The sequence below is a fragment of the Petaurus breviceps genome, unplaced genomic scaffold (genome assembly GCF_028583685.1).
Source record: "Petaurus breviceps papuanus isolate PSGF00001 unplaced genomic scaffold, PetGlider_PUasm1.0 181, whole genome shotgun sequence".
Classification (NCBI taxonomy): Eukaryota; Metazoa; Chordata; class Mammalia; order Diprotodontia; family Petauridae; genus Petaurus; species Petaurus breviceps.
In genome coordinates, this window is record NW_027185784.1 from 17,799,913 (window position 1) to 17,823,610 (window position 23,698).

At 39.9% G+C, this 23,698-nt stretch overlaps 1 protein-coding gene across 3 annotated transcripts in view; it reads left to right on the forward strand.

The window, feature by feature from the left end:
- BPGM (bisphosphoglycerate mutase) overlaps positions 1-23,698 on the forward strand; it is a 119,587-nt gene that overhangs the window by 60,436 nt on the left and 35,453 nt on the right. Inside the window, exon 2 of one of the 3 annotated variants that reach the window (XM_069087273.1) lies at positions 10,226-10,311. The gene's annotated coding sequence lies outside the window, so the exon portion shown is untranslated. Of the gene's footprint in view, positions 1-10,107; positions 10,312-23,698 lie in introns of those variants that run through there. The other 2 variants (XM_069087274.1, XM_069087272.1) reach the window with 2 other exon arrangements.

The following is a 23,698-nucleotide window of genomic DNA, read 5'->3' on the forward strand; positions in this document are numbered from 1 at the left end:
GGACTGTTCCTTCAACCATCCCTCCCTGCTTACTATCTTCAATCTCTCCTTCTCTACTGGTTCCTCTACACCATCTCTAAATAAGCATATTTCCTGTGCCTTGAAAAAGAAAAAAACTATATCTTAAGACTTCTGCCCTTCTATTTCTTTCCTGTGGGTCAGAAGCACCTGTGTGTCATCCCCCAACACCCCCACATCCACAAGAAGAAAGCCATGGCCTCAGATGATAACTACAGTGGATGGTAGCGGTGGCATAGTGAGGATGCAGCAAGTGGCAAGTTGGTGGGCAGAGAAGAGGCAGTTGCAGAGGCTGAGTTCAGGGCCATGGAAGCCCTGAGATCATCTTGAAAGAGTTGTGACAGATGCATTTGAGAAGCTTCAAGGCACGGCATGTTGCCAATATGTAAGAGGTGTTCTAGCTATGATGTGACCCTTCCTCACCTAATTGTAAGAATTTCCTGGAAAATGTTACCACCTCATTGATTTGGGAGTCTGTGGAAGGTTATACTCCTTCATAAAAACAGAAGGGCAAAGAATGATTTGACTACTTGGCTTTCCTTTGATATTTACTTGGATATTTTGTCCTAATTAAATGTTTTACTATTTGATTTAGTGTTCTTGCTGGTCTGTGGATGAAGAATGTGCTGGGGGCTTGTGGCATTTTTGCATAACAATGATTGCACCCTGCTTCCTCCCCCCCAATTACCCTGAAGTGAACAGGGAGTAGTAGCAAGGAGTTCCAGGGTCCTGTGGGATCAGGCTGGCTGAACAATCCTATCTCCCTCTCTGGCATATTTTAAGAATTCTCTTTTATCTGCAGTGGTGACAAGACTCATATTCTTCATTCTAATTTATATATTTATATATATATTACCCGTATTATAGTTATGTGGTTATGTGTTTAATGGTCCCTGCTAAATTGTACATCTTCACATCTTTGGGGAGAAAAGAACGTGTCTTAACCAAGGTTAGATACTCCTTAGCATAGCATACCACCATAGCAGGCATTTAATAAATGTTTATTGAATGAATAAAGGAATTACTTCATTCTCTCTAGGTGAGGGGAACTAGCTGAGTTCAGGGCAAAACCTTCCACTCCCCCAATACCTCTGCTAGGGAAATACAGAGCTGGATAAAAAGAGATGAGCTGTGTGATATTTTGTTAATGCTCACATCCTTCTGTTAATGTCTTTGCAGATACAGATGGGCTTGAGGATTAGGAAGTAGGCTCCTTTCCAGATTACTTTAAAGGAGCTTTTTATGGGAGGGCATTATGGGAGATGCCCACAAGATATTTGCCTAGTTTTCCTTTAATGGCCTGAGGTTTATGTGGTGAAGAATTTGAACTCCACAGTGTCTGTTGTTCCATCTCATTTTATTACAGGGTGGTCACTAATCATACAACCTACATTACATCTCAAGAGAAAGCCTCCCCCCTCTGGGAATCACGTTTGTTATTATTCAACTACTGGTTCATAATTTGTACACAATGTTCAAACTCTGGTTTTATGGGAAAGCACAGCATGCTACGTTTCTTTTACTAATCATGTCACATCTTAATAGCTGACTATAGAAAATGGTGCCCATTTTTTTCAACATTGCTAACTCAAAAAGTGGGGGAGGGTGGTTAGAGCCCTGACTTTGCCTTAGAAGGCCATTGTCTCCTACCCCAACATTGATGATTAACAAGTCACTTGTATTTGTGCCCTTTTGGGGGAATTTTTTTTTTTAATAAATAGAGAGGCATAGGGTGACTAGGTGGCACAGTGAATAGAGCACTGGCCCTGGAGTGGAGGACCTGAGTTCAAATTTGACCTCAGACACTTAACACTAGCCATGTGACCTTGGGCAAGTCACTTAACCCCAATTGCCCTGCCTTCCCCCCCTCCCAAAAATAAATAAATAAATAGAGATGCATAGACATCATTTTGTTCCCTAGTGTGGGGTGGTGGAAAGAATAGTGGGCTAAGAGACTTGAACTCTGTCATTACCTATCTCTGAAGCTAATCCCTTTGATCCTATGGGTCCCAGTTCCCTCAGTTTTAAAATGAGGAGGAAGGTGATTTTGGGAGAAGACATGAACAATATAGGAGTTTGATTTGCTTGACTATGTATTTTTGTTTTTCTTTTCTGGGAGAGGGTAGGAAGGAGGAAATAAATGCTTGTTAATTGAAAAGAAATGAATTTAGAAGTAAAGCAAAATGAGAGGATTTGTGTAGATGATCATTAAGATCCTTTTTCTATGACAGTTTCTTGTGTTTTGGTGTCATAGTTTTTTGAACATGTCTTGTACTTATTTCCCTCCTGTAGTGTGAGCTCTGTAAGCATAGCAGCTACTTCTTTTTTATTCTGTTCATTTCCCCTAGTCTAAAAAAAAAGTACTCTGCACAGTGTAGAGGCTTAATGTTTCTTGAAGTTCCCTAAGAATCTATGATTCTATGACCCTTTGGGGATCATAAGCATATAGAATAGATGGGGGAGTACTATTTTTGAAGTCAGAAGGATCTGGGTTCAAATCCTCCCTCTTGCTACTTACTAACTGTGTGACCATGGACAAGTCACTTACTTTCTCTGTTTCCTTATCTATATGATGCAGATAATAATTGTAGTGGTTATTATCTTGCAAGGTCCTAATCATCAGATGAAATAATATATGTATAACACCATCGAAACATCTGTTGTTATTATTACGAAAGGTCTTTGATGTTAAAGGTTTTTTGCTTTTGTTTTTTTGTCCAGATCCTATAAGCAAATTAGCTGCTTCCTGGGCTTAAATGACAAATTAAGGGGAACATACTAGAATATAACAGCAATGAGGCTTCTTGTTAGCACCTGGTACTTTCTGGGGCTTTAGGTAATATATGTCCAGAAAGGCTCAACAGTAAAGCAATCAATCAATGAGCATTTATTAAGTGTTACGTGACAGGCGACTATGCTAAGCATAGGAAGGGTCTGGTCTAGGAGTAAATTGACTTCAGAAAAATTGACTTGTTTTGTCACCTGCAATGATTTAATTACCAAATTGTCTGGGTTTTTTTCCCTTTCTTTTTCTTGGTCTCTGCCTAGTCAGTGTTATCCCAACCTGATGGCATCTGTGATGTGGGGCTTGTTGGCTGGGTAATCAGCACTCTTTTTAGTCAAGAACAGCCTCTGGGACTTTATCTTCTGACTCCAGCTTTTCATTGCTCCGTGAATGCCTCCTCGTTTGCTTCTTTGTCTTCAGCAAGAAGAAAACAGCAGAAATTCAATAAGGCAGGTGGCTCCATCCCCTTCCTCTTCCCCTCCCCCACCTGCCACAAAGAAAACAATACTGGGAACTCATAATTGTAACTCAAAATGGTAACTCTTTTCGACCCCCAATATCTTATGTTCACTCACCTTCTCTGATAATCATCGTAACCAAACACTTGAGAACTGAAAACTATATTTCAACATATTTGGTTTCCTTTGTAATTCTATGTATTGTGTTTTGTACATTTAAAAACACTATACTGAGAAGGGGCCCATAGTCTCTACCAGACTGCCAAAGGGGTCCAGTCATCAACCAGTCAATTTATTATATGTACTTACAGTGCTACACTGGGAATAGCAAAAACAGCCCCTGACCTCAAGGAGCTCCCATTCTACTGAATGGGGGAGACAACGTGCAAATAAATAATTATGTACAAGCTAGATATACACAGGGTAGATGGAAGGGAAGCTCAGTGGGGAAGCACTAGCATTAAGGGGAACCAGGAAAGGTGGGATTTAAGCTGGGAAGCCATGACATGAAATTGAGGAAGGAGAACATTCAGGAATGGGGCCAGCTGGTGAGAAATGTCAGGAGTCAGGAGATGGCTCACCCTGTGCCAAGAGGATGGTGCAACTGGATTGCAGAATACCTGGGGGAGATATTAAAGGTAGGACGAGGCTAGACTAGGTCATGACAGAGGGGTTTACAGTTGATCTTGGAGGTAATAAGAGCCTCTGGAGTTTAGAGTAGATGAGTATCATGATCAGATCCATGCTTTAGGTAGATTGTTTTGGTAGCAAAGTAGAAGACACACTGGAATAGGGGATGGACTAAATCCTTGATCTAGGGAGTTAAATGTGTGTATGTGTGTGTGTGTGTGTACACACATATGATATATTAGAGGATCATATATACACATGTACAACACATATTTGATTCTATATTGTATGTACATATTAAATATGTGTATTACACATGTTTATATCAGCTTTGTATCCGTTTATATCATATATACATATGTATAATATGTAAGATGTGTGTATACACACATACATTTTATATATGTGCTATATTAGGGGGATGTATATACATATGTATAACATATTAGATTCTATATTATATCAGCACATTAAATAGGTATATTAGATGCATATATCAGATATGTTAGGGTAATATATATACATATGTATGTAAGATGTGTATATACATATATATGATATATCAGGGGAATGCATATACATATGTATAACACATATTCTATATGCATATTAAATATATGTATTAGATGTACATATCAGATATGTTAGGGTAATGTGTATATATAATATATAAAATGTCTATATCATATAGACATCAAATGTGTATTAGATATATTAGGGTAATGTATATACAAATATAATATATATTAGGTGTCTAAATATTATATGTATATGTGAATATTAAATGTGTGTGTATACACACACACAAACACACATTTGGTGCTTTGGGTAGAAGAGTGAGGTGGGAGAGAAGATGGGAATTAATACCCTAATTCCTACTCTCATTCAGCACAAAAACATGCCAGACAATCATGTGGATCCAAAGCATTTACAAATAAAAAGCACATGACACGACTGTAAATTAAGGAGCTATGCTTTAAAGCAAACATGCCAGCACTAGTAGCCTCATATCTTCAAGACCAGACGACCACTTGTCGGGCAAGATGGCTCTGAGATCCCTGTCCACTCTGAGATTCCATGATCCTGTGAAATCAGATGAGCCAGAGTACTTGATCATAGTTATCTGGGGAGGCCATATATTTATTGTCATATTGCTGCCTTTGCTCTAAGTATTTCTGTCTCTCTCCTTTTGAAATTGCCTTTACTACCATTTTATGTAGCTCATGAGAAAAATCAGTCACATTACTTTATAGCCATACCTCTAAAGGTCCCAAAGCCAAAAAAAGTAACGTGTGTGGGTGTGATTTTCAAAAAGTCCAATTTTAAGAATGATGCAGGATTTAAAAAACTGCTTTCTAAAAATGAGTTTGACTTTCCTGAATATGCTATAAGAACTGGACATATGCTGCTTGTGGGGAAAAATAAATTAGTCTAGAGAGAAAATATTGTTTTAAGTCATCCATTAAAAATGAGTCATTGATAAAGAATAAGGCAATTTAGAAAACTTATGAAGTAGAAGAAATCCATGAGGAAAGTCAGGAAGAGGTTTCAGTTGCTGGTGGGGAGAGCCAGAGATGTAGGTCAGGGGATTAATGCCACCATTATACCAACAAAGTGAGAGGGATGAAGTTACTTCCTTAAAAACCTAAAGTCCTGCCATTATTCTTACTAACAGAACAACTGTAATTCCAAGAAAGAGACAAAGTTCTTGGACTCCCTATTGTCTTTGCAGACCAAGAGTCATCTATGTGAAAGTTTATGACAGAAATTTTTGTTCTTTCATCAGACAGCTCAGGGTTCAAGCATTCTAGTTATCTCAGCTACCTTTGGAATAGAGCTCTGCTATAGGGCAATGGTGAGTGCCTGCCAGTAGCAAGTAACCTGAGTGTATGTTTATCACTTCCTCATAAGGCACTGGGCTTGTACACACTTCATTTATCTGTTGACAACATGAGTCTTGTACTTCCTCTTCTCAGTCAGGTCATAGATTCTGAACCAAACAGGGCCTTAGAGGTCACTCAGGCAACCTTTTCATTTGACAGATGAGTAAATTGAGGTAATAGCTAGTATTTAAAGCCAAGTTGTTTATTCCAAATCTAGCAGTTTTTCTACTATGCCATATTGCTTGCTATTTGTTGATAAAGTTCTTTTGACCTTCTATGAGATCTTGTTACTTATCAACAACAACAAGAAGTTCTATTCAGTAACATTGAAGAGAAAGGCAAAGGTTTGATATTATCAGGGTTCTGTATGACCTCTCCCATGGGCATTCATGGCAACCTGGTCGCCATTTCTGCTGCAGCAGAAATTGGGATTTGTAGGGCCAAATAAAACAAATTGCCAAGCCTCATTATACTCTCCCACCGGTGTATATGTGACAAGGCATATGCAAAAAGGCATATCATGATTGCTGGAATAGGAATCAAAATGCAATTCAAATCAAAGGGTTGGAGTCCTGAAGCTGTGATGTTTGCTGCCTCTGGATCTTAGACAAGTCATCTCTTCCTTCTTGGTGCTTGATTTTCCTCATCTATAAAATGGATTAGATAAATTCCAAGATCTTAGCTGGTTCTAAACCCTTTGCTGGTGGTTGATGTTGATGGTCCTTCCTTCTCAAAGTGGACCATGACATCAGGAAGATGACTCTTGATTTGCAAGTGAATTGGATTTAAGGGAGAGAGGGCTGTGCAAGGTCACCAGCCTCACTTTCTCCTCTAGAGCCAACTGGGTCCAGTGGCAAGATACTGATCAGGACGACTGGAGATGGCCCCAAAAATCCATTGGTAGGAGAAGGGGAAAGAAGAGTGCACATAGTGATGTGGTGTGACACTTTATTGCAGTACAAAAGCATTCTTCCCCTAAATCCCCTCTTTGGTTAACCCTGGCTCTGATCCCCTATCCTTTCTATGAACTGGTAAACAGATGGTCAGGTGAGTAGGTCTTACTGGACAAAAGATCAACATATCCATCAACAAGCATTTCTACAAAAAAGTCCTTGTTTCATTGTGTTTTACTCAGCGAAATAAACAAAATGAAGGACAGTAGAAAGATACCCCTTAAGCAGCCTAAATTCTAGTTAAGCTCATCTGAGTTGACTTGTTAATTGCCTTAAGAGCCACCAAATCAGTTGGGAGATCAACTGTTTTCTTGGATTAGGGTTTATGTCTCTTTTTCTTTTTTTTTTTTATGTCTTCTTTCTTTATGTCTTTTCACACTTTATGTCTCTTTCCCTCTGATAAGAGGGAAATTAGTTATTAGTTAATTAGTTTCCTGGTTTCTAGTAGGAGGAATATTTATGGGGAAAGAATGGGATAAACGAGAATAAAGGGAGCAATTGGAGAAGGCTACATGGAACTGTATGTACATAGAGCAATGGACCTGGAGTCAGGAAGACCTGAGTTCCAATCCAACCTTAGACACTTACTAACTGTGTGACCCTGGATAGGTCATTTAAACTTTTTTTTAATCTCATTCTCCTTATTTGTAAAATGGGGAATAATAATATTGCCTGCCTCCTATGGTTGTTGTGAGAATCACATAAGATTATGTTAGTTTCTGGTATATGATTTTTTTTGGGGGGGGGATTTTGTGGTTGTTCAATTGTGTCCAAATCTTTGTGACCTGTAGTTTGCCATTTACTTCTCCAGCTCATTTTACAGATGAGGAAACTGAGGCAAACAGGGTTAAGTCACTTGCCCAGGGTCACACAGCTAGTGTCTGAGATCAGATTTGAACCCAGGAAGATGAGTTTTCTGGACTCTGAACCTGGCATTTTATCCATTACCCCACCTAGCTGCACTTCCTGGTACAAAGTAGCTTCTATTTAAATGTTAGCTATTATTTTAATTAATAAATAAACTATAATAAATCATAAATCTATAAATATAAATAAACACATAAATAAAATAATAAATGTAAATAAATAATAAAATAAAAAGAGATTCAAATGTGGATTCATAAGATCTGGGTTAAGCTCCTAATTCCTATTTACTAGCTGTGTGACATTGGGCAAGTTATTTAATGTTTCTGAGACTCAGTTTCCTCATTTACATAAAAGGGGATGATCATGATACTTATATTACCTATCTTTCCCATGTTTTATTGTGAGGATCAAATGTGAGGTGTATCACATGCTGTATAAATGTAAATTGTTACTGAAATCAGGAACATGGGATTCTGGGCCCAGACTCCTGTTTTTCTATACCCCTCCCCCAACTCTATTCAACTTTCTGATCTACTTTCTCTTCTGCCCTGTGGATGCTTCAGGGGAAGAGGATTGCAAATACTCATTATTGTTGGAGAGAAGTTGTTTGGTTGATGCCAATGGAAAAGTTGCCCTGTGCCAGGCAAGACATTGAAAGGTTATAAACAGGGGGTTTACTACATTAAGCACTTAATACACGATATATATGCAGTTTTTCCCCCTGCATACTATGTGCAAAGAATTCTAGGTTTTCTGATTCATTTAAAATTATGCTGGTGATGTCCCTTTCCAGTTATTAATGTGTATCTTGGTGGAAATTAGGGCCAAGGAGAACAATGGGAATAGACAGGAAAAAAACATCTCATGCTAGATTACTAGTCAGGGTTTCTAGGGACTAGAGAATGGAGTGGAAAGAACCCTGGGCTTTTAATTTGGGGTTTGAAACTTGGTTTTTCTATTTTATAAGTAATTTCTCCTTTCTGGGCCTCTGCTTTCTCATTGAGAAAACGATGGGGTTGAACCATTAGGGAATGTTAAAGTGGAGGTTGCTTTCAGGTGTGGGTTGGATTAAATGGCCACAGAGTTTCTTTCCAACCTTAAAATTCTGGGATTGGCTGTTCTCTAAAGTCCCTTTCACATCTTTTTTTTTGGGGGGGGGGCAGAGGGTAGGGCAAGGCATTTGGGGTTAAGTGACTTACCCAAGATCACGGCTAGTAAGTGTTAAGTGTCTGAGGTTGGATTTGAACTCAAGTCCTCCTGACTCTAGGGCCGGTGCTAGACTCACTGTGCCACCTAGCTGCCCCTGCATTCTTTCACCTTTCAGTCACAGATTTGGAGTAGAATGGATTTTGGAAGCCATGGAGCTCCACCCCCTCATTTTACATTTGAGGAGACTGAGTCTGAGAGAGATTGAATGATTTGCCCCTGGGGTTACACAATTAATAAGTTTCTATGGTAAAATTTGAATTTGGGGCTTCCTGACTCCAGGTCCAATACTCTACCCACGGAACCATCTGTAGCATTGCTGAACTTTCTCCCCCAAGGAAATTTAACAAAATTAAGACTAAATCAGAGCATCCTGATAAGAGGCTATCCAATGATGACTTTTTAATAAAGGATGTTTTCATAAATATAGTATATTCTTCAAGGAAAAAAAAAGTTTAACAAGATACCAAGAATACAAAGCACAAAATAAAGTATATTTCCTTACACCAAAGTAACATGGAAAAGTGTCTGTCACACTCCAGGTTGGACTAGATGTCACCAGGTCTGTTTTAGGATGGTTCTTGCTGCCCAGTGCTTCTGGATCTCAAAGGTCATTGCCTACAGGGTCTTTTCCTCTATTCCTTCCCATTATGTAAAGGCTTTGGAGGCATCTCACTTTCTACTGTTCACGGTAACCTGGCTGCATCTAGGCAAGGAGCATCATCTTTCCCTAGTTAAAAAAGGTCTGGAGAAGAAGGGGCTGTCCAGGGCCCTGACTCCACAGTAGATGGGCCAACTATATCGAAAGTAGGGAAAGCAGTTGTTTTTTCAAAAAGCCTACTCAGAAAACCAATCGTGTCTCTTAATCACTGATGTCCACCTACGACACTTAAACCACAGACGTCTACGCCAGAAGTGTTTTCCTAGCAAGATTATTGTTTTTAATAGCCTATCTCATTCCCTTGTTAATGCCAGCTCCTCCCATTGCAATAAGATCATTTCCTTCTTACTCGCATCCTTTTCCCAAGGTCTGGAGTTACGGAAGGAGCATCCCAGATTCATTAACAGGACAAAGGGCTTAGGTTTTTTGTTTTTGTTTTTTTTTTTCCCCAACCGGCCCTGCTAAGCTTTTTGGCTTCTCGGTTTGCAAAACGAGGGCTGCGAAACACACCAGGTGTCTCATCACGCAGCCTACTGGCTCTTGCAAGTGCCTGTCTCTACCGAGGGCCAATGAAAATGTTACTTCCTATCCCGGAGGCTTGGAAACACGAAAGGCCTTTGGCCAGTGTCTTGGAGCACGTCCCACTTGCCAGGGCCGCGGCTGTCGTTTCAGAGACCCAGCTGGAGGGGTGGAGTGACAGCGCAGCCTGCCAATGGGTAGGCCCAAATAGCTTACCCTCCCACCCCTGGCTACTTCTATATGAGCTGGTTTGAGCCTGGTGGAGCTATGAGGAGTCGAGGCTGTTGCTGGCTACTCGGAGGAGAGGGAGAACTTAGTGGTCTTTGGTCAGGCAAGTGCTTTCTGCTGGGCTTAGGTCGGTGGGAAGGTTCTCTTGAGTACTGCATGCCACAGTCATGTGTTTGCACGGGAAATTAGGCGCTTTGGGAGGGAATGAGAGAAGAAGGTCATTTTTAAAAATTGCCCTAGTGCAGCTTGCATTTGTATGAGCTCACCCGGTGCAGTCCCCAGTGGCTAACCCCTTGGGAATTCCCTCTCTTCTTTGCCCCCTCCCCTCTCTGTCCTCTCTCCGTGCCCGCCCCCAAAGCTGTGTCTCCTCTCTCTGACTCTCTGGCAGCTGCTACTGTGACAGCCCTACATAGAGATCCCACGTGACTTGTAGTGGTGCCCTGGCCGCCAGAGTAAGTAGGAGTTAGCGTGATGGGATTCCCTTGTACTTAGGGATGTAGCAGAGGCTTGGGGGGGGGATGAAGGCCCCTTGATGTGAACCTTTCATTGGGATGCTAGGCACTCTGCTACGTGTGATGTTCAGCCCAGAATTGGACCTGGCTTGAAGTCTCATTTCAAAGACAAAACTGAAAAGTCCATAGAAAAAAAAGAAATGCAGGGAGAAGATGGCTATTTTAAAGTAGAATATTTAAATGGTACTATTACACAGCTTACTGGACTCATTAATTTTTTTAAACACCTACTTTGAAATATCGTAGCCAGACACATGGTATTTTATTTTATTTTTGAAAGACCTAAAAATAGGATACTATAATCAGTATTGTCAGTGCTGCTTCTGGGTAGACACTGGAAAGAGCACTGGCTCTAGAATCAGGATCAGGGTTCATATCCCATCTCTGATACTGCTACCTTTATGGCCTTACATAAGTCCCTTATCCTTCCTGGACCACTGTTTCCTTATCTGTAAAATGAAGCTGCCCTAGACAGCCTCTGAGGTCCCCCCACCCCTAGAGCTCTAACTCCACAATTTTACAAATTGCTAAAAAGCCGTAATTTTTAAAAAGCCTATATGGTCAATCCACAGACAAAGCACTTATTATGTGCCAGGCACTGAAGATACAAAGATCTTCATACACACATCCATACACAACCACACCCACACACATACACACATTCATACACACCCACACCCACATATACACACACACACACACACATACACAGAGTATTAGTAAGTAAGTAGATTGGTAAGTCAGGATAGTTCTGTAGAAAGAGCTTGCTCAGATTTTTGGAAAGAATTTGTTAGAGTGCCTTATCCTATTTTGTGGTCAAATGGAAAGAAGTGGGATTCAGAAAGATGTGGGAAGATGTGGGAAAGATGTAGGATTCAGAACTGATTGAATAGTCAGTGGTAAGTGTTCCATATCAATTTGGGTTCTAGTGGAGGACCCCAGGGATCTGGGTTTGGTCCTGTGCTGCTTTTTTATCATTTTAATTTTATTTTATAACTTTTTATTTTATAAATTTATAAATGATTTATAATTTTATAAAAATTATTTTTATTTTATTTTATCATTTTTTATCACTGACTTGGATAAAGGTATAAATAGCACACATCACATTTATAGGTGACATGAAATTGGGAGACAAAATCCGGATTCAGAAAGATCTTGATAGGCTGGAACATTGGGCTCAATCTAACAAGATAAAACTCAGGATAAATGTAAAGTCATCCTTGGGTTTCAAAAATTCATAAGCACAAGATGGGTAAAAGATGGTTAGACCATTTGATAAAGACCTTGAGATTTTAGTTAACTGCAAGTTCAGCATGAACCAGCAGTTTGGATTAAACTTCTATTTGTACCTTTGTTTTGAATGTTCTCAAGTGTTGGCATATATACTTGATACGTGTATGTGTTGTGTCCCCTCATAAAATGTAAGTTCCTTGGGGGCAAATATTGATTTTTGTTTGTTCTTGAAACCCTAATAAGCTAGCAGCATTCTGCTCTGGGATGATTACATCCAGATTAATGTGTTCATTTCTGGGCCACATTTTAGGAAAGTCATTAATAAGCTGGAAAGTGATCAGGAAAATGAAGGGTTTCATGATTTTGATATATATGTACTAATTAGAGGAACTCAGAATATTTAGGTTGAAGAGATGACGTAGTAGGGAGGGGATAGGTGTGGTAGGGCACTGGATAGATGTCTTGAAGTTTTTCAAGGACTGTCTTATGAAAGAGGGATTACATTTGTTCTCGTTGGTCCTAGGAGATTAAACTAGGAACGATGGTAGGAATTGTAAAGAAATTGTACATTGTAAAGAGACAGATTTGATGAAAGGAAGGAAATAAACAAGAAGGAAATAAATGACCAAGAGACTACTGTGTTCTAAGCCCTGTACTAAGTGCTTTACAAGTATTATCTTTTTTTTTTTTTTTTGAGGAGGGAAGGCAAGGCAATTGGGGTTAAGGTCACACAGATACTAAGTGTCAAGTGTCTGAGGCTGGATTTGAACTCAGGTTCCCCTGACTCCAGGGTGCTCTATTCACTGAGCCACCTCACTGCCCCATATAAGTATTATCTTATTTGAGCCTCACAACAACCCTAGAAGGTAGATGCTATTATCATTCCCATTTTATAGTTGAGGAAACTGAGGCAGATAGAAGTTAAGTGACTTGCCCCGGGCCACACAGCTAGTAATTGTCTAAGGTTGGGTTTGAACTCAGTTCTTCCTAATTCCAGGCCCAGTGAGCCACCTACCTGCCTCTAAGGAAAATATTTCCCAAAAATGTGAAGTATCCAAAAGTGAAATGGTCTACCTCAGGAGGGAAGGAATTCCCCTTCACTAGAGATTGGTCTCCAAGCAAAGGCTGGAGGACCCTACTAAGGAAGGTTGTAGAAAGAATTTTGTTAAGGTACAGTTTGAACCCGCTGGTCTCTGAGGTTCCTTTCAACTCTGAAATTCTGTTATTTTATCTAGTGGGGAAGAACAAGTTACTAAAACCGTGGATAAAATTTCTATTTGTAGCTGTTTGAAATGTTCCTTAAGTGTTGACATGTATAGCTTATATGTGCATAAATTGTTTCCCCTGATAGAATGTAAGCTTCTTGAGGGTAAAAATTGATTATTTATTTATTGGAGAATAATTTCTGGCACTGAGTTAAGTCCTTTGTAAATGCTGTTGATTGTGAAATTATTGACAATGTAGGTTCTTACTTGGCAATGCAATCATTCACTAATAGGCACTGAGATAGTAAGAAAGGCAGAGGAGTTTATTGTAAACAAAGAACATTTGATGAATTAAGAGGCCTTAGTACTGGTTCAGCTGTGGTCATTAAGTTTCCAATGATTGAACAAAAGTCAGTTTTGACCACAAAAAGCCTAAATTCTCTTTATCTCTAAGGAAGATGAGGGGATGAGGAACGTTCAGCCTCAAAGCCACAAGAGACCTTCTAAATCCTTGGGTGTGGCCTTTTGACTGAGTCTGAATTTTACAGGACATTCTTTTATTAAGAGGATTTGTACTGTGAAGTTTGGATTCAGTCAAAGGACCACACTTGAGAACTCAAAGGGCCACATGTGGCCTTAAGGTCCCAGGTTCCCCACCCGGAGGGATGAAAGTCAGAGATGTTCAAAGTTCCTTTCCAGCTCTAAAGGTATATAATCCAAAAAAATTAACTAGGATTTTTAAATCCTGATTTATAAATAATTCTTCCCTGCAGTGAACCTTAACCCTTGATTATCTGCTTCTAGAGACACAAAACAGATGTACATTTGACTATTAGAATATAAAAATCTGCAACAAAAATGTTTCTAAACCCCAGAATGTTCAAAATCTTTCTGAGTAGTAATTGCTACAAAAGATCTCAAATGTGGCCAAAGAGTTTGGATGGACCTTCAAAGATCTGGGAGATCCTTACCCTGTGTAGAGGGAGAAAGAGTACAATAGTACTGTAGTGGTAGGTTCAATTTTATTGAAATTTGCCTACCAGCCTGGTATAGTAATACTTATAGAAAACAAACTGATTAAATGGTAAGCAGCAGCCTAATGCATTTGTGTTAGGGTATGCATAATATTTCTATGTGTTCTTAGTGAGGTTTTAAACTTCACCCCCTCTAACTCTAAGCCCTTCTCCCATTTTCAACCATGACTTGTGTTGAGTTCAGTGGTGTGCTGTTAACTATTTAACCACTGGCTCTCCAGAAGAGAGGGACATACTTTTAAATTTAATCTGCATTAACATTTTCCCCATCAATTTAAGTCTAAACCAAACACAACAAAATGAAGCCTTAATTTTGTAGCATTTGCCAATTTTCAAGGTAAAGATGCTTATGCTAAAAATTTAACAATCAGCTTTCCCTTCACACCTGGTCTAGCACACCCCTGGTAGTGTCCTACTTCACTTATCTCCTCCACATACTTGCCTCATTTCTCTGCCACCCTTTCACTCAATGCTGTAGGCTGAGCAGAGGGACTGTGACTGGTGTGGGGGCCGAGAGCTATCACTCCTGGTTCCTGTCTGAATTGTACCTGGTTTCCCAGCTGTTGAGTGTTTGCCAGAATTGCTCTCCTTCCTTTAACCACATCTATGTACCTGTTATCCTAGACAGGGCCCCAAATATGGGGGATGGGGGGGGAGGAGTAAGAGCTAAGATGTGCTAGTGGATTGGAACTGTGTGTTATTTAGGGGAAACCAGCATAGCATCGGGGGTGTTACCCAGGGCAAGAAACAATCTTTGTTAAGCCCTGGCTTTTTTTGATCCGAGTATGCCACTTTTTGACAATCTCTGTTTGTTCCTGAGCCAGCATTCAATTCCCTTCGTTTGTTTAAAAAAGAGACCAGGGGAGAGGAGTACAAATTTAGGGGGAAGGGGTTTGAATGGGAAGGGTGCCAGGGTAATGTCATCTACTGAGTCATCTACACTTTTGACAAGTATAAGGGCACATGGGCAGGGAGTCAATATTCTCACCAATTAGATGTCGGTATTTTATTTTATTTTTTTTTTTTGTAATTCGCTTATAATTAAGGAAGGGTTTAGGAATGAGCAAATGAAAAAACATTTCTTAAGCACTGGGGAAATAAGTAGGAGAGATAGGCCTTGCTTTCTAGGAACCTGTTGTATTCAGATTGGAGGAGACCATGTAGATGGGGTCAGCAGCTGGCCTGGGCTTGCCATCTTACTGAAACCATTGTAACTGGTGTCTACTCTGGTACAGATCCTTGACCACTTATTAGCAGTGTGACCTTGGTATAATGAAAAAAGCCTAGTTCTGGAGCCAGAGGAGCTAGGTTCAAATTCCATTTTTCATGCTTACTACACTTGTGACTTTGGGCATAGCACCTAACCTCCCTGGGCCTCCATTTTCTCATCTATAAAATGAGGTTGCCCTAGTGGCTTCTAGGTCTCTTCTAACCCTGGCTCTATGATCCTATGACCCTTAACCTCTCTGGATCTCAGTTTTCTTATCTGTGAAATGAGGAGACTGAAGGCAGCTTCCAGCTCTAAGCTTCCATGAACTTTTGCCAACAGACAAGAGCTTATGTACATACAAATGTGATTGAGTTGTTGTGGCTTTTTTCTTTTAATCAATACGTTTTGCTTCCTTTGGGAAGGAGGATTTTTATTGAGAAAGCCTAAGGAATTCCTCTACTTCAACTGAGATAAGGCTTACCCTATTGTAGTGTTCTGCCTCATCTTCATTTGTTAGTATGTCCTAGGAATCGATTGGTTAGGCAATAAATACTATATATTGGTGTCTCCTCCTAGGAACCAATTAGTCAGTCAATAAACATTTATTAAGTGCTAGACATTGTGCTAAACACTGGAAATATAAAAAAGAAAAAGAGGAAAAAAGAGTTCTTGACCTCAAGGAACTCACAATCTAATGGAGGAAGGCAACATGCAAATTACACACATGCACATACATATACACACAATGTACACATGTACATATAGATGCACACTTATATAATACATATGTGCACACATATAAGCTAGATACAGGATAAATAGGAAATAATTAACAGAGGAGACGCACTAGAATTAGGAGGGGTTGGGGAAGGCTTCCAGTAAAAAGTGGGATTTTAATTGGATCCTAAAAGAGACCTCCCCAAAGGGAGGTCACTAGTTGGAATAGAAGAGGTAGAGCATCCCAGACATGACCCAGAGCTGGAGCCAAGAGATGGAGTGTTTTATTCCTGGAACAGACAGGAGGTCAGTGTCACTGGATCAAAGCATACTCTCAGGGAGTAAAGGTATAAGAAGACTGGAAAAGTAGGAGAGGGGTAGGTTTTGATGGACTTTGGGTGCTCTTGATCTAAGTAAACAAGAGTTGATAAAATAGGCCACTGGTTCACTGCATAGAGATAAATGTACTAGAGGATTTTCAGCTTGTACTGTGTAGTATTAGACAGCAATGCCTGCCTGCCAGCCAGTTGTGGTAACTGCAGGCACTTGGACAGTGTATTAAGAAAATGAGCCATGGATATTTGGGAAAAGAAGAAAACTCACCTGTGGGAGGTATACAAATGGAAAGCTGTGGCAGTCCTCAAGCGTGGGAACACTTCCTAGGGATTGTTGAGGTGGACACGGTGGCAGAAGAGGAAGCCTAGATTTGGGGGCAAAGTGCCGGGAAGGTTTGGATTTGAGTCTCAGCCGCACTACTTACTAGCTGTGTAATGTTGGGTAAGCCACCTAACCTCTGCTTCAGTCTCAGGTTCCTCTTCTGTAGAGCAGTGACGACTGTCCTTGGAATTACAGGGCATATTCTGAGGACCAAGAGATTATATATGTAAAGTATTGCCTTCATGCATAGAAGCTATTATAATGGATAGAATAATATGGAAAGGACATCCTTCCTGCCTCTTCACCAGTCCTCCATGTCCAATAGGCCATAGTCTTGATCTTGAATTGTCCTTTGCCAAAAAGTGTGTCCATTTGGAAGGCCACTATAAAATTAGAAAACTATCCCAATGGGGAAATAAGAATTTCCTAAACAGTAAGTATATTTCCCATAAAGCAAGGAATACTCAAGCCTAGCCTATTTGCGTGATTTCTCATGTATGCTTGTAAAGTGGATTGCTTCCTTAAACCACTTTTTTTTTTTAACAAGCTGACCACATGGAAACTGCTTCTGAGCACACACGTACTAACTAAAAAGGTGAAGTTCAGCATAGCTTCTGTAGTGAAGGCGTCTCACAGATGTATAACATTCTCATAATACAATAACAATAAATGGGGGTAGGGGTTATGCACATAGCAACTTAAAGAGATAAAATGTTTCATCTGTCACTCTTTCATAAGTCATCCTTCCAAAGAAATTCCCCCATAAAAAGACCTGTTAGGCATCTAAGTATTCAGTAAGATGATGAAGAGTGGTTTGTTTTAATGGGGTAGGCTCCAGGCTTGTGACTTCATCAGGAGAGCCCAAGTTATGGAAAGCCCTTCCACTGACGTAGACCAGGGGCTCCCCTACCTGTAAATTTGTTGTAGTTGCCTGAAGTTATCCCTAGCATTACCCAGGCTGGAGGTAAAACCTGATCTCCCTGACACTAAGACCACTCCACACCACTGCTCTTTCCTGAAGGAGATACAGAAGACACATATAAAGACTTCTTCCCTGACCTGGAGGGGCTTTAATTCCAGTGGAAGATAAGACTGAAGCCTGAACAATGAAGTGTTCAATTATTTGGTACTAATGGGTTTGGAAGAGGGTAGAGTTTCTTGGGACTGGTGTTATGGAAAATATAGAATTGTAAATGAGGTTTCAAAGGAAGGGTGACATTTGGGAAAGTAGGAAAGAGGAGGGCATTCCAGGCAGCGACAGTTGCCTTAGCAAGGGCATAGGAGTGACCTCCAGGAATAGGGGGATGGGGTGGGAAGAGATGTGGAAAGACCAACCTGCCTGGAGCTGAAGTTGTCCAAGGTGTAGCAGAAAAGCAAATATTGTTAGAGCCAAATTTTAGGGGCCTTTGAAAACCAGACTAAGCATGGACTTGATGCCATGAGAGATCTTTTAAAACTGGTTAGAGACATGATGCAAGGGAAACCTTATCTGGAAGTGATCTACAGGCTAGACTGGTAAGGAGAGACTAGAAGGGAGATCAGTAATGAGGCTTCTTTAGTAATCCAGAGGTTGTAATCCTGGACAAGGGTGCTAGAACAAGAGTCAAATGCCAGAGACTTTTGAGGGAGTACATGATGAAATATGGTCACAGTTCAACTTTTGGGGAATGAAGAAGAGAGTATTTTTTTTTTAATGATCACTAGATTTCTAGCTTAGGAGAAAAGACATATGGCTAATAGGGGTGGGGTAGTTGCACAGTTGTCATTTTTTCCTCCCTTAGGTAAGGGAAGTCTGGAGAATAATTTTGTATGAAATATCTGAGTTGGGGTATTCTTTATACAGGTGGGAATACAGACTGCAGCACTGGTGAAAGGCATAACAAATATGTCTAACCCCCAAATCTGGGAATTGATGAAGGAATTCGGAATGGTCTGACGAATAGAACGTTTAAATTGGAGGTAGAGGTTAAGCATGGAAATGTTACCTACCCAAAGTACTGCTAGGATATCTCACTTAGATGTGTAGGTGATTGAAGGCTTAATCGATGTGGATGTTCCTGGCTGACCTCCATGTGCTGTTCAGAGGAGATAGTAACTTTAAAAGGCAAGGCTGTTACTCTTCCTTGTATATGGCACTCTGTTCTCAACTACCATCTGCATGCCTTAGTGCTGGCTGCCTGCAGCCCCCCTCCTGCCTGCCCGCCCACCTCATGCCTGGAATGTCCCACCTCCTCACCTCAGCATTTTGGAACTCTGATTTTCATAAAGGCTTAATTCAAGCACTACAGTCGATACAAAGCCTTTTCAGATTTCCTATTCCTACCTGCTAAAACCTTCCCTTATATTATATTGTATCTATTTTATATGTTATATATGTATATATTATTTCCCTTGGCTAGAATGTAACCTCCTTTAGGACAGAAGTTTTCACTTTTTTCTCTGTATTTCCAGTACGTATCATAGTTCCTGGCACGAATGAATGCTCGTTCAGCTTTTTTTTTTTTTTAATGTATTGGTTGAAAAAGTTGACTGATCACCAGTATAACTTTTCAGAGTTAAATGATTGGGATATATAACCTGCTTTTTTAAAAAAGTGATTAAAATCAGGAAATGAGGAAGCTAATGTGAGCCCTGAGAGGTAGAAATGAAGACAGCATAGAAACAGGGTCCAGTGTTCAGAACAAAGGGAAAGACTAATCATGGCTGTCCTGTGGGCACTATACGAGGGATGCCAACTTGAGTCAGAGATCCACTGACTTTGAACAGAGCACAGAGCAAAGACAGAGAAGGACCCTCTCTGTCCAGGGATCTGGGAAACAGAAAAACCAACCTGGGCTTCCTGTGGTGGGAATTCAATGAACTAAGTTACAAAGACAGTGACTTCAATAGCCCATATCTAGAGGAGGCTTTCTCTGGGAGACTCTAGAAGAGAGAGCATAATGCTTTAAATCGGGTGTTCTCAGCCTTCTTGTGTGCTATGGACCCTTTGGGCAGTCTGTTGAAGCCTATGGACTATTGCACAGAATAATATTTTAAAATGCATCACAGAGAAAGCCAATTATATTGAAATAGTAATCATATATACATACATATATATATATACATTCACAGACCCCAGCTTAGGAACCCATGCTAACTCTAAGGTAAGTAAAATAAAACTTGTGTCTATCACTCACCCATACCACAAATGGTTTGCACCTGAGCTTCCTTTTTTAGAAAAATATTTTATTTTCCCCAATAGAAAAAATTTTAACATTTGTTTTATTTTTAAATTTTTAGTTTCAAATTCTATCCTTCCCTCCCTTCTTCTCCCCCTTCCCACCATGGTAAGCAATCTGATATATGTTATACATTTACAATCATGCAAAACATTTCCATATTACTCATTTTTTTGGAAGAAAACTTGAGCTAAAAATGGGAGAAATAAAGTGAAAAATAGTATACTTTGGTCTGTATTAAGGTGCCATCGGTTATTTCTCTGGAGGCAGATAGAATTTTTTTTATCATATGTCTTTTGGAATTGTCTCTTACATCTTTATATTTCTGAGAATAGCCAAATCATTCACAGTTGATCATTATACAATATTATTGTTATTGTGAACAATGTACATTGTACTAGGTACAATGTTCTCCTGTCCTGGTTCTATTCACTTCACTCTGCATCAGTTCATGTAAGTCTTTCCAGGTTTTTCTGGATTCATCCTGCTGAGCTTCCTTTGAACTGTAACAAATAGTCAAGCTTGGTACAAAGCTAACTGTGCTATACAGTAGGTCTTGGGGGGGGGGGGGAAGGAAGGGATGGTGTTAGGAGGAAAAAGAAGGGAAAGGACCATAAATCCCAGGGCCATAACTTTTACAAGGCAAATCTTTGCCCTTCTGGATCCACCTGTTGATATGAAGCAGGCATTGCTAGAGGAGTGGGGGTATTTACCTGTCAATGGGAGATTATCTAGGGATACATTGATGTATCCCAAGACAGGGACAGAGATGCCAGTTTGGAAGTTACTCATTTAGAAGGGAGAGTTTAAAGCTATAAGAACAGGTGAGATGTTGGAGGAAGTAAGTATAGTGACAGAAGAGCAAGGACTTTCAAGAACCTACAGATCCTATTAAGGAGAAAAATAGCGGTCAGGGGAAGCATTAGAAGGAGGTGTTGTTTATCCTTCATTCTCGAAGAGGAACATGACATCAGGGAGGTGATGCCATGACATGCAAGTGAGTTGGGTTTAAGTGAGGGAGGGCTGTGCAAAATCCCCACTTTCTCCTCCAGAGTCATCCACCATTGGAAGAAAACAAAATTCCTGATTTCTTTGATATCAGTGCTGATGCAGATTGTAACTCCATTATACCTTAAGTGATCTTCATGCATTGCTGTGGCCAAAAGAAGAGAGGAAGGGACCAAGTATTTATATAGCATCTGCTATGTGCTAAGTGTTTTACAGATATTACCTTCTTTGATCTTCACAACAACCATGTGAGGTAGGTAGGTGTTGTATTATTCCCATTTTACAGTTATGAGAGATAAGAGTCTGGGTCTGGATTTGAGCTAGAATCAGTCCACAGAATCACCTAGCGGTCTGCCTTCTAATGATGATGCTCTTTGAATATAACTAGATTGCTTGCCACACAATTCATTATTAGGACCACACTCAAAGTCTCTTCAGCTTGGTTTGATAAACCAGGACTTGGGCCCTGCTAGCATAGCTTTTAGAGCCCAATCAATCAACAATCATTTATAAAGTGCCAACCAGATGTGAGTCAATGTGCCAGGTGCTGAAGGCTGGGGTTACAGAACATAAGTGAAAAACTCCCTCTGCTTGGGAAACTTACATTTTAGCTGGGAAAGTAATGAACATATATAGGTATATACAAAAGTAGGTTAAAATGTTGTGGTCCTTATGGAAATTATTCTCCTTGTTCTGCTCAATTTAGTTCATACTACAAGGGATTCTTTTTCGTCATTTCTTAGGGTGAACTACTATTCCATTACCTTCATATATAACACAATTTATTCAGTCATCCTCAAACTGATGACTGATTGAATAATAGATTTTAGGTTTTTGCTTCCCCCCCCCACCCCCTTTTAATTTACTTTTCAGGATCAGGAAGTTTGTTTTCCTTGTAACTATTCTCTTCCAAGCATTATTGATATTATCCAGCTGCTTAACCTGATCCCACTTGTTCCTTTCTGGTTTCCCTTTGAGTTTTGATACATTTCTACACCACTGTTAGGAATGGGTTCAACAACACCTACTACAATAGGCCCTGAGATCATAAAGATAAAACAAACAAACAATTTGGGCTGGGAAAAGTAGGAGGGGCACTAGAGAGTATTTTGAATGTGGGGAGAGGAGAGATAAGGGGTGTTTACTTATTTTTTAGGTCTGCTTTGGGTTTTTTTTTTAAGATAAGAGAAGGCTTGAACTTCTTTAAAAGAAAGGGAAGCTGGGGGCCCCTTCCCCTTCTCCCTTTTCTAGGATTAAATCTCAACCCCCCCCCCCCCAATTCTTTCATAGCCTCCATAACAAGTAGATTTCGAGCTTTTGTTTGAATACTTTCTTTGACCAAGAACTCACTACCCCAAGAAATAGCATGTTCTACTTTGGGACATTACTAATTAGTTTTTTTCATATTAAACCAAAACCCACACTCCATCCACCCCTGACTTCTCATTCTGCCCTCTGTTTCCCACTAGCTTACCCTTAATCCCTCTTCTCTATAACAAGGTTTTCAAAAGCCCTAAATCATGCCTAACCCTTCACTTTAAATAGTCTTTCTTTTAGCTAAAGGAGCTTGGGGGTCTCTGAAGAACCAATCCTATAAACATTTATTAAGCCTCTACTATGTATCAGATGCTTAGGAGATGCTGACAAAAATGGGAGAGAAAAACAGCTCAAGAAAATTTTTCTACCAGGGATAAACATGTATGTACATGATTAAGGAGGGAGATCACACTAATGACTGGGGAATAGGGAGGACTTTAGGGAAGAGCCAGGAAGCTAATTTGGCTTCTAACAGAGCATATGAAACAAGTAATGGGAAAAGTCTGGAAAGATAATCCTTAATCATGAAAGACTTTGATTTTATTTTCCCCCCTCAATTACATGTAAGCAAAAAAAAAAATTTCAACATTCATTTTTTAAAATGTTAATTTCCAAATTCTCTCCCTCCTTTCCCTCCTTTCTCCCTTTGAGAAGGCAAGCATTTTGATATAAATTATCTGTGTACAGTAATATAAAACATTTCCATATTACCCATGTTGTAAAAGAAAATGTTGACCAAAAGAAAAACAAACCTAAGGATAATAAAGAATGGTTAAAAAAAACTGGATCAATTTGCATTCAGACTCAATCACTTCTTTCTCTGGAGGTAGGTAGGATTTTTCATCATGAGTCTGTGATGGACTTTTAAATAGCAAACTGAGGAGTTTGTATTTTTATCCTAGGGGCAATGGGAACTTACCTGAAGTTCTGGAACCAGGAAGTCACAAGATCAGATTTATACTTTGAGAAGATTATTTCTGAATGAACAAATATCTATTCTTTCCCTCCCTCCCCCCCCAAAAGAGAAAAAGATGAAACAAAGCTCCCTTAACAATTATGCATAGTCAAGCAAAACAAATCCCTCATGTTGGCTGTGGCCAAAAATTATATGCAGAAGATTATTTTGATACCTGTAGAGAGAGGCTGGATTGGAGAGAAGAGGGATTGGAAGCCAGGAATCCTTTTAGAAGGCTGTGGCAGCATTAGTCTAAGAGAGAGTTAAGGAGGACTTAAGTGAAGGTGGAGTGCCCCTGCTCTAATCTAATTAATAGATTAATAGATTCTCTCTCTCTCTCTGTCTCTCTCTGTCTCTCTCTGTCTCTCTCTCTCTCTCTCTCTCTCTCTCTCTCTCTCTCTGTCTCTCTGTCTCTGTCTCT